Below are 11,810 nucleotides of genomic sequence, written 5' to 3'. Positions count from 1 at the left end.
CAGCATCGAGGCTCCGATCGCTCAAACGTCTCCCACATTATGTAACGAGACTCCTCGCACATCTTGTGCGCCAAGATGCAAGCAAGAGAGGGCACGACCCTCGCCCCGCATAGCCAACACGAAAAAGAGAAGCCACGCAAGGGAGCATCAAAATCACTCAACCCCCCGCGTGCAAGACAACAGCCCAGGCTTGGCCGGTCGCCGCCTCGCGCCTCGAAGATAACGTTAGCCACGCCAAGTGTTGGGGCTTGGCACATCACGACAACAAAGATCTTTCCCACAGTGCCATCCTCCAACTCGAATTGCATGAGAAGTTGGTACACAGAAATTGCGGCTTTTACTTTGTTTAGTAGAGGTCGGCCCAAGATGATATTATATGGTAGGGAGATGTCCACGACAAGAAAGTCCACCAGTAGTTGTCTTCCTTTGTTCTTAGGACCCAACCTGACAGGTAGCTTGATGGTACCTTGGGGATGCACGGCTTGTCCTCCAAACCCAATGAGCGGCTGGGAGATGGTTTTCAGATCATCCTTGGAGTATTTGAGCCCTTCTAGGCATTTCAGAGTGATAATGTCGGCAGACGACCCACTGTCTATCAGCACTCGCCCGACTGTTGAGTTGGCAACTTTCATTTCGATTACTAGGGGATCGTCATGGGACTCTTGGATTGGGCGGCCAGTGCTCCCGCCAAAGGTCATCACCGGTGCTGTCTGAGAAGCTGATGATACTTTCAGGACTTGGTGTTCAAGTGCCCATAAGCTGTCTTTTGCCTTGCTAACAGACCCGCCTGCGGCTAGGCCTCCAGCTATCACTCCAATGTAATCCCCCGTATCTTCACTGGCGGATTCCTTTTCCTTGGCTTTTCCTTTCGGGGTAGGATTTTTCCTTAAGTAATCATTCAGCTTGCCCTGATCAGCCAGGTGGTCTAGCGCCCTTTTCAGCTCCCTACAATTCTTCGTGGTGTGCCCGCATTCATGGTGGAACTCACACCACTGCGACTTGTCTCGCTTTGCCTCGGGCGTTCGGATTGCAGGGGGCTTGGGAAGGATGTCTTTTCCCTTTAGATCAAGGTAAATCTCTCGCCTGTTGCGGTTGTACCTCGGATCCTCACCATGGTCCTCGGCTATCACTGGCCTTTTGAGGGAGGGTTGAGTTCGATCGGGGCTGCCATTTTTCTTTTTCTCCGATTGCGAGGCCTCTCCCCAACTTGGATTTTGTTTTTGCCTTGTACTGCGCTCACCTCCCCAACTGATTTTACACACATCTGTGGCCTGGATGTGTTTCTGGGCTTTTTCCATGGCTTCTTCGAAGTTCGACACCCCAGACTTGATCAGCTCAAACTTGAAGTCATCCGGTTGGAGACCCGCCAAGAGGGCTGTGAACTTGGTTTCGTCCTTAAGGTTGTGTATCTTCAGGACTTCTTCATTGAATCTCTTTACATAATTGCGAAGGGTCTCCGTATCTCCTTGCCTGACTGCCATTAAGTTGACACTTGTCTTTTGGTGCCTCCGACCCGCCGCAAATTGGCTGATGAAAACTCTTTCAAGTTCATTGTAACTCTTGATACTTCCTTTTGCTACGTGCTTGTTGAACCAGATAAGGGCCAGACCCTTCAAAGTAGTAGGGAAGTATCTGCACCAAGTGGCTCCACACCCGGTCTGGACGCTCATTTGGGCTGCGTAGGCAGCCATGTGCTCCTCTGGGTCCGTAGTTCCATCGAAAGTTTCAATGGTAGGAACCTTCACTTTATCCCGGCGGGGGGTGTTCATTATCTCTTGGGAGAATGGGGTGAGGGCTTCTTGCAATGATGAGGTAGGTCTGTGCTTATCAATTCTTGGTTGGGGGGAGTCCCACCTTCCTCTTGGGGAGGTATGCCTACCTCTGCTCTCTGGGGGTGGCGAGTATGTCCTCTCACGGCGCGGAGGGCTCCTCTCTATTCTCGAAGGCGAACGAGGTCTAGGGCGATGAGAGGATGAATGGTCCCTTGGATGTTGGTCAGGGAATGAAGTCCTTGGCCTGGGGGAAGGGCCTCTAGTTCGGCTAGGGGGTGAGTGCCGCCTCCTTGTGGGAGAAGGTGATTGACTCCTGGGAGATGTCCTTCGGGAGCTGACCTCGATTGGCTCGACTTGCTTTGAAGGAGTGGGGTAATCTCGTGCAGAGACCGTAGTCCTGACACTAGAGGGGGGTAGACCTCGGGTGATCCTATCATTCCTGATGGCTTCTCTGGCTTGTTCGAGGCGCCTCTTGTGTAAGAGGTCTCGAGCATCGAGGTCTCCTCTGTGCAACCGTCGCTCTTCAATTATCCGGCGTGCATCTTGATTGGCCCTTGATTGATTTGGGCGAGGCTGTGCCCCACCCCTGTCTCCTAGCCTGTCCATCACACTTCGAGGCTGTGCCCTGTGGATGGTGTGAGATGCCGTGCTCACCCTTGAGCTAGTAGGGTGGTTTGGATGTTTCCTTGAAGGTCCTTCTCCCCTCCCTTGGAGGTTGTGGATAGCCTCATTGACCTGAGCAGCCAAATGTTCCAGATCCTTTTGGGTGGCCAAGTTCCCAAGGTGACCTTCAACATGGGGCTGCTGGTTCTCATGGTCCTGGTCGCCATCATGATCATCTCCGTTCCCCGGAATAGGCATCAGCACATAATTAGGATGGGACCCTGATCGGTGAGAGGATGATTGTTGCCTGGTTCGTCGAGTGTTAACCATGGCTTGTAGTTGACTTCCCCACAGACGGCGCCAACTGTTTTTGCGAAGAAAATGCTTAAGTAAGAAAATAGGGGAAGCCTCGTCAACCAGGCTGTCGTTTTCCTCCGATCGGTCGTGGTTTGTCCTACAAAAACGGCAAACGTAAACTGGTCCGGGGGGTTTCCGGGAAAACCCTCTCCGACGCTCAAGTCAGTCTTTGTAGAGAGAGAAAGTAGTGAGAAAGTCAGTTTGGGAATAATTGCATACCTCAATAATGATTAGGTGAAGCGTATTTATAGTAATGCCGGATGGCATTATTAGTAAATATAGGCAAGTGTAGGGGTATGGAACCTTGGGCTTGTAGGAGGCTGAGATATGGGCCCCTAACTTCTGGTTTGAGCCCATTAGGAGGTTTGTGTTTGAAGGTATTTTTAGTATTTTCCTTTAGGAGGGTATTTTGGTAATTTGTGTAAAAGGTGGGTCCCACAGGGGGCCCGAACAGACACATTTTGTATTAATCCGTGTAAGAAAGGGGGAAGATTACCATTGACTAACTCGCTTATGCTCGGGTCTTTTCGAAAATTAGTTTTGAGTAATTCGGGTTTGGTTAACGTTGTTAGATTGTTCTACATACAAGTAAACGACTATAATTTTTAACTTTGCATAGTAATATGCAAATTTAGTTCATTTGAATATTTTTTTACACAACTTTGAATTTATACTTTTTTATATATCCTTTTTACTCTCATGTTTTCCTAATATAACAAGTCTTTTAGTTACTATTAAAATAATAAATTATTTTAGTAGTAGCCGTGCGTTGTACGGGCCCTAAACTAGTTCATCTATAGTTGTTAGTTGATTTAGTTCATATGTCCAGTCTTTTCCTTAACATGACTTAACCCGAGTATTTGGTCCACAAATATTACAACATGGAAATTTTAAAACACCCAACCAAGCAAGAACATTATCCTAATGAGAGTAATTGGTAGTTTTGAAATATAAGAACCATATTATATACTACCTCCGTTCTTTTTCAAATGACACAATTATTTAGGCACGTTTGCCAATGTATGGAGTCGCTCTCGACCCAAATTCGATCGTATCCAAGTCGTCTTGCAATCCGTATGCCATATATCTCACCGCCATAGCCTCATCAGCTCCGGAGTCGTATGATGAATCTTCTTTATTAATGTGACTAGTAGTTTACCATCCTCATCTCGACACATTACACCCAAGCCTGCCATACCATGCTCCTTATATAGAGAACATGTAAGAGGTAAATTCAACATAGGAAGTGATTAAAAATCATCGTCTACCTGAGTAAATTATGGTTGTTTTATGATATCGATTTATAATTTGGGATTGCCTATAGCGTAATTCTTTCTAGAAATAATAGACACATATATTATTTTAGGATATCACTTGGTATAATAAAGTTATACAAGTAATTAGATTTCCATATTTATAATTTTTGAAGTGATGTTCGATTCCTCCCTAAAAAAATAGTGTAATGTTCGATTGTTTCTCTTCCTTTAGCATCAACTAGTATAGTACCCGTGCGATGCACGGTTTATAATCTAAAAATAAATTTATATGAAACCTAGTAGATTATAGATGTTCTCCAAGTTAAAAATATGATGGATAATTTGTTATTGCTCATGCGACGTCGTCTTATTTATTGGTTTAATTGAAACAAATAAGCTGGGTACATAGATAAAATTATTTACATTCTCATTCACCACTTGTGTCAAGAATAAAGGTATCGCTTCCACCCTTCACTTCGATAGTAAAACCCACTTAATACACACACGTTCCCCCATCAACCTTATTACCAGATCATTTAACACGTACCTACACCATTTACTTTATTCATTTAGAGATGACTTTAAGGCAGGGTGAGACCTGCACACCCGTACCCGCCTTCAATTCTCATCCTCATCCACGCCGTTCACGATAGGTATGATACCCACCCCTCTCAATCCTCGTTTTGATAGATACAAAATAAAATGCATTCACTTCATCACCCTCCATGTATCCACATCCCCCTCAAACTCAACCCTAGACTCAACATTTCTTTTTTGGCAAAGGAGCTTTGAATTTTAAAACTTTAATCTAGAGTCTTTTGACAATTCGTTTGTTTAATTAGAATAATTAAGTAAACAAAACATTATAATATGCACTCTTAAGTTAGTATGGAGTAGTATTTTTTTCTATATTATTCATAATCAATTATATGTATGATTAGCGGCGCAGGCGAGTCCAATCTAAAATCCATCATCGCCCTGTCACCCCATAACACATACATTTTTAAACCCCGTCACCCACCAAACTTTCCTCTATCCCCGTCCCTTAGGAAGGATGCACATGGGGATCCACAAAAAAACTTGATCCACAGGCAATCTGACACCCCTATATTTGATAAATAATCCACTTTTGGACAGCACATCTATACCCCCCTTACAATTCTCATCCCTATCCCCTCCATCCACGACAGTAATGATACTCACTCCTCCCAATCCCCGTTTCGAGAGGTACAAAAAAAATGTATCCCCTCTTCATAGCCCCTCCCCATGTTTCCACACCCGCCTCAAACCCACATCTAGACTCAATTCTTTTGTTGGTAAGACAATTTTGAAATTTAAAACTCTATTAATTCTAGAGTGTTTGGCAATTCGTTTGTATGATTAAAATAATTAAGTAAATGGACAAAACATTATAATATTTTAGTTATTAGTAACATTTTTTTAATATTCATAATCAACGTGGTAGCACTTTTAGTAAGTGTCAGTTATACATATTATATTTGGTAGAAAGTAATAAACCATTTGATATTACGTTTCTCAACCCTATATTTAGGAATTTGCATACTATTTGCGTCAGGTCGATTATAGGACTGTATTGTTATAATTTCTTTTTTAAGTTTAATTATATTAAACCGTGCATCGCACGGGTACTATACTCGTATTATACTAAAAGAGAGTAAATCAATGTGTTGATATGATAACAAATGTCACTCATTGACGAATCAATGAGTGATATTTTTCATCACAACATTGATTTCCTCTATGTTAGTACGTAGAATATATAGATAGATTACAATATATTAGTCAAAATTTCAATCAAAATACCCTTAAGACTTCAATAATATGAGTGAATAATTATTATTCGTCATAAAAAAGTAATTTTTAGAATGCCGGTGGCCGTGGACGCTATTGTAAATCTTGCATCGCAAAGGTGGGTGATGAAGTATGGATGATTTTTTATTTTGTACCCGACCTCTCGAGACGCGGATTGGGAGGGGTGGGTAGGCGTTAAGTGATCAAATAATGAGGTAAATAAGTACTAAGTGGTATGACTACCGAAGGAATGGTGAATGAGATAACTTAATGCTTGACAGGGGTGAAAATAATTTGTCCATGTACCATTATTTGTTTTAATATTTTTTAATAAATAAGACACTGATAGGGGCAATAATAATTTATCCGTCATTATTTTAATTAGGAGAATATCTATAAGCACTATTTTAATGATAATTATCTACCAGATTTTCATATAAATTTATATTTATATTATAAGCCGTGAATTGCACGGATACTATACTACACAGTACAAAGCACGAATAATAATTATCGTTAAACGTAGTGTTAGGATCTTCAACCGTTAAGGCATAGGAGCTTGGGAGAGAGTAGAGATACAATTTATTATTGTGCTTGATAATGATTATAAACGATTAACAATATTTTTATTTTTGTATGGAAATTTACATAGATTTCATGGTAGTGAGTAGTGGGAGTTTGCAGAATTGCAATAACTCAATAAGGGATGAGGGAGAAGAGAAAAGAGACGGTAAAGATTTACCCAGTTAAACAAAAAAGTGAATAAATAAATTGAGTAATTTTATGATGTGGACTAATGGTATTAAGTTGTACACAGTGGGATAAAAGAGTGGGATAGAGAATCGAACACGTAAAGTATTTGATGTTTTTTATTTTTTTAAGTTAAATTATTTATATTAAAGGAGATGACAATCAATGAATGACATTTGTCATCACCACATTGATTTTCTTATCTTTTTGTATAATATATAGATTATAAGATAATCAAATAAAATAACGACACTTGTCATCACTATGTAATCAGATTTGTACATAGTTTGAGGAAAAAACAACATATAAGAATGTTTAAAAATGTAAATCTTGATAAGTTATATTTTTACGGTATATTTTTAGGATGTTTATTTTATCAACAGAATCTAAAGATTTATAATGGCAATCAATAATATTTTCTTTGGGCATATTTTTCCTTAAATAAAACAAATAAATTTTGACTAATATTTTTAATTATTTTTTTAATATATTAAAAGAGAGGCCAATCAATGAGTGACATTTGTCATCACCACATTGATTTCCTCTCTTTTAGTATAATATATAGATTTTTGAGGTGATGTTCGTGTCTAAGCCTAATTTTCATAAGGAGGTGACACGTGTCATCTAATCATGTGTGGTTATTCTTTTTATAGACTATATATAGATTCTTTTTTAGTGTGAATGAATATTTAAGGAGGATTGAACAACTTACATATTTTTAAATGGAACTTTGAGCGGGTGGCATCAAAATGCAAGGTTTCCTATTTAAAATGTTTTAAATAAAATATCAGGAATTATGGTGTATTTTGAAATTAAACCACTGAGTTGAACGGAAAAGGCTACATGTACACCACCACTTATTTGTTGACACATCATCAAACCTACTAAAAAATGAGGACGAAAGACAATAAATATGTCATTTCAACCAATAGAAAAACATGATATACAAGATGTCTTGTAGATGTCTTGTACACTAGGTGTACATGTAGTAGGATCAGTTGAACTAAGCAGAGAACTGGAGATTCCCAAATAGGTCAACCTCTCAAAATTCTACAAAATAAGTTTACGGTTAAATTAATTTATTTTTATTTAAGTCTCTTGTTCAACTTCTTCTTCAAACAACAACAACAACAACAACAACAACAACAACAACAAAGCCATAGTCCCAAAATGATTTGGGGTCGGCTAACATGAATCGTCGTAGGAGATCGTCATTGTCACCAATCAAACCAAAAAGGAGCAAGAAGTAATAAGAAAAACAAGGAAGAGAAAGTGGAATTAATGAAAGTAAGATAAGAGAAAAATGTATATATATTATAGAAGAAATATTGTAAGAGATAAAAAATAAGTAAAGTTTAAAATAAAAGAATAAGTAAAATAAGTATATTTCAAAATAGCATGTAAATTAAAAAAAAATATTTAAGAATTTTAAAAATAAAATAAAAATAAAAATAAGAATAAAAAATAAAATAAAAATAGAAATAAACAAAAACATGAAAACTGTAGAAATCAACTGAAGTCATCAATGTATATTCTCTCCCTCCATTCTGTCATATCCAACGCCATATTTTCCTCAATCCCAAGAAAGCTCATATCGTGCTCAATCACCTTCCTCCAAGTTTTTTTAGGTCTCAATCAACTTCTTCTTCAAACCTAATAATAAAAAATTTCCTGAAAAGGTAACCTAGTACTATAAAAAGGGGGGAAAGGATTTAGAAAAAAAACCCTAAGTGAAAAGGAAAAAGTTTTAAACCATGAAAATCCCAAAAAAGAACGGAAAATGCAAACTTACCGGTCCTAATGTGTACGCAATATTATATAGGGTTTTTAATTTTTTAACAGTTTTTAGAATGGTCAAATAATGGTCGGGCACGAGTCCATAGCTATGTCTGCTAATGCAGGTGGCCCACGACTTCGTGCTAACGTCAGAACGTGAGCTACCGTACGTATTACATACCCGTCTAACATGAAAAATGTTAAATGTATCGAAAAATAAGCTATCTTTTCTAATGTTCTCATACACAAGGTAAATAGGAGAGACATTCTCGTGCGCTTTTCACCTCTTTGACCACATTTATGGAATCGCTCTCGACCCAAATTCGATCGTATCCAAGTCGTCTTGCAATCCGTATGCCATATCTCGCCGCCATAGCCTCATCCAGCTCCGAAGTCGTACGATGAATCTTCTTTATTGTTGTGACTCGTAATTTACCATCCTCATCTCGACACACTACACCCAAGCCTGCCATACCATACTCCTTATATGGAGAATATGTAAGAGGTAAATTCAAAAATTAAAAAAAACCCTAAGTGGAAAGGAAAAAGTTATAAACCATTAAAAACCCAAAAATAGAACGGAAAATGCAAACTTACCGGTCATAAATCATAATGTGTACGCAATATTATATTAGGGATTTTATCAGATTTTTTGAGGGAGGATTTTATCAGTTTTTAGGTTGGTCAAATAATGATCGGGCACGAGCCCTACCATGCCCATAGCTAAGTCTGCTAATATCCATGGCCCACGACTTCGTGCTAATGCCAGGGCGTGCTTCTTTTCCATGTCGGATCAGGTTCCGGGCTGACCCAACCCACAACCATACATCTTTAGCTAGGCTAGGCTAAGGTGGACACAAGCCCAACTCGGGAAGAACTTGTTTTCGAGCTTAAGAATCCTTCTTAGAGCTAGCTACGCCTGATAATAATTTTTTCAAGTTCGAGCACACCTTCTAACATTTTCGAGCCTTCACTCTATAACTGATCAAACATATTCCAACAATAAACACAACATTATGTTTTTACTAATTTTCTTAATTAACACTAAAATAGTACTCTCTCTATTCCATTTTAAGTGCCACAAATGTAATTTTTCACAGATTTCTAGGATCCAACAGAAAAAGAGAAAAAAGGCACTTTTTATATTATTTTATTGTTATGGGAAGTAATCTTGGGACAACTTTAATTATAATTAATTGAAATAAAAGTATATTAATTTGTATGAAGTCCACTTTTAATATTGATATTGTTGCAATTAAACACAAAATCAATTGTTTGTTGGTTCAGTAGTGATTGTGGCTGAACTTGGTAGGTAGAACCCGTGTTCGATCCCCCGCAACAACAATTGTAAGGGGACTGAAACCTATCCACCCAGAATTCGCTCCGAATTCGGATTAGCCCGGCCCTAAGGGTAAACCTAGTGTTAACACCCCAAAAAAAAATTGGGACAAATACAAAAGAGAAATGTGGCACTTAAGATGGGACCCAGAGAGTATTATTCTTGGACACATTACGGAAAATCCCCTCCTCTTTGTCATTTGATTGATAGTTAACGCATTGGTATTAAATAATACAAAACACTCCTATAAACATGTGCTCCGTATTATTTAATTTTCTTGAAATTAACTAGCTCAATAGCTCATGAGCTTTTGAGCAAAACACTATCGTTGAGTTTGAACTTGACTCCTGTAGATGTCTATCTATAAATTCAAACTCAACCTTGATTTATTAACAAACGAATTGAGTTTCAGCCAAATTGAACCTTTTTTTTTTTTTTTTTTTTTGATAGTGGCAAAATACTTATATTCTATTACTAAACATGAGGCCTTCTTTTCTGCATTTGTTTGCGATGTTTACCGAACAGAATTGGAATTGTTCACAAACAATTTTATTCATGTCCACCCTTTATTTATTTTAATAGGACACAAAAGTACCGTCAGACTAGGAATGTAGTCTGTATAAGAAAGGGGAAATATTAGCATTGACTATCTTTTTCCCCTGAAACTGCTATGACAAATAGAGGATGAGACAAACTTTTAATGGGCTTTTTGCCATGTGTTGATAAATAATTAATGGACAAAAATCTTCCATTTCTTTGTTTTAGATTTCTAACTCAATGAGTAAATTTAAAGAATGAACATCATGTATCGCTATGTACCAATAGCGTTAAGCACTGCTATGTATTACTAAATAATTATTAATTAATAATAAGGATTAATTATTAAATCTTCTTTCTCCCTCAAAAATCATGTATGCGTCTTTGTGCGCAATTTAGAAGGTGGATCATGGTGCACATAGAGCATGGTGCACCTTAAAAACATTAGTATATAATTGAAATAACATCTGGTTACGAGAAAAGAACATGAGTAATTTTTTGTTAATTTTGAACATCTTGATTTTTCATGGACCATTATATCCATCATTCCTTATGATTGTTGTAAACATTTAATTACCAAAAATGATATTTACCTCCTGAGTCCTGACTTTGAAGATCATTCTATGTACGTTTCGCCTTTTTTTAATAAAGTTTGGGAAAATGTATTACATAAAGTAATCAAATAATGTCTCTCTTGTTATTTTCTTCTTTTTCGGATTTATTCCTCCAAAGCATCAAAAAAAAAAAATCAAATAATGTCTCTCTTGAAATTAGATTAACAATTAATAAAATGGTCTCTAATTTGGAAATATAATAAAAGGGGTAATTTTCTGATATGGCTTTGGAGATTCCAGTGAAAAGTATGAAAATTAAAATTTTGTGAGCCATGAGTACCCTGATTTGATGGAGAAAAGGTCGTAGATTGCATTTGATACTGGGAGTGTTTTGTTTAGGAATTTTGGCAGTGTAACAGGTAAAAGCTAGACAGAAGTTTTTTTTTTTTTTTTGGTTCTACTACGAGGAGTTCCCACCGCCTTCGGCGAGGTAATCTCTCGTGGGAGTTTGCATGGGTACCTCGATGGGCAGCATCCCTCCCAGTTGAGATTTTTTCCATTCCCAAGGCTCAAACCCGAGACCTTGGTTAAGGAGCAAGAGGCCCTTAACCACTCATGCCAACCTCAATTGGTAAAAGCTAGACAGAAGTTAGTAACGGCAAAAACATTGATTATATAGGGAAGTAATGCCATTAAAGGGTATGAATAGGTTTCCTAGAAGAGAAAAATGCAGGCTGAATAGCAAGAAAAAAAGCACGTACCACTAACTACAAAAATGTGTTTGAGATCAGAATGAGACAATTCACAATTAAACAAATACAACAAATGATCAACTAAAACACAATTTCTTACCAATCTAAACTGATATTTGGAAAAAAGATTGAAAATTCCTTTTTGAGCCATATGTTATACTCCCTCCGTCCCGGAATACTTGACCTGTTTTTCTTATCGGGTCGTCCCTTAATACTTGACCTGTTTCTAAAAATGGATATATTCTAACAATATTATATTATTTCTCACTCCACCCCTATTAACCCACCTGCCCCCTACTCCA

The sequence above is a fragment of the Spinacia oleracea genome, chromosome 4, assembly GCF_020520425.1.
Source record: "Spinacia oleracea cultivar Varoflay chromosome 4, BTI_SOV_V1, whole genome shotgun sequence".
Classification (NCBI taxonomy): domain Eukaryota; kingdom Viridiplantae; phylum Streptophyta; class Magnoliopsida; order Caryophyllales; family Amaranthaceae; genus Spinacia; species Spinacia oleracea.
Note: the sequence above shows the minus strand (reverse complement) of the source record.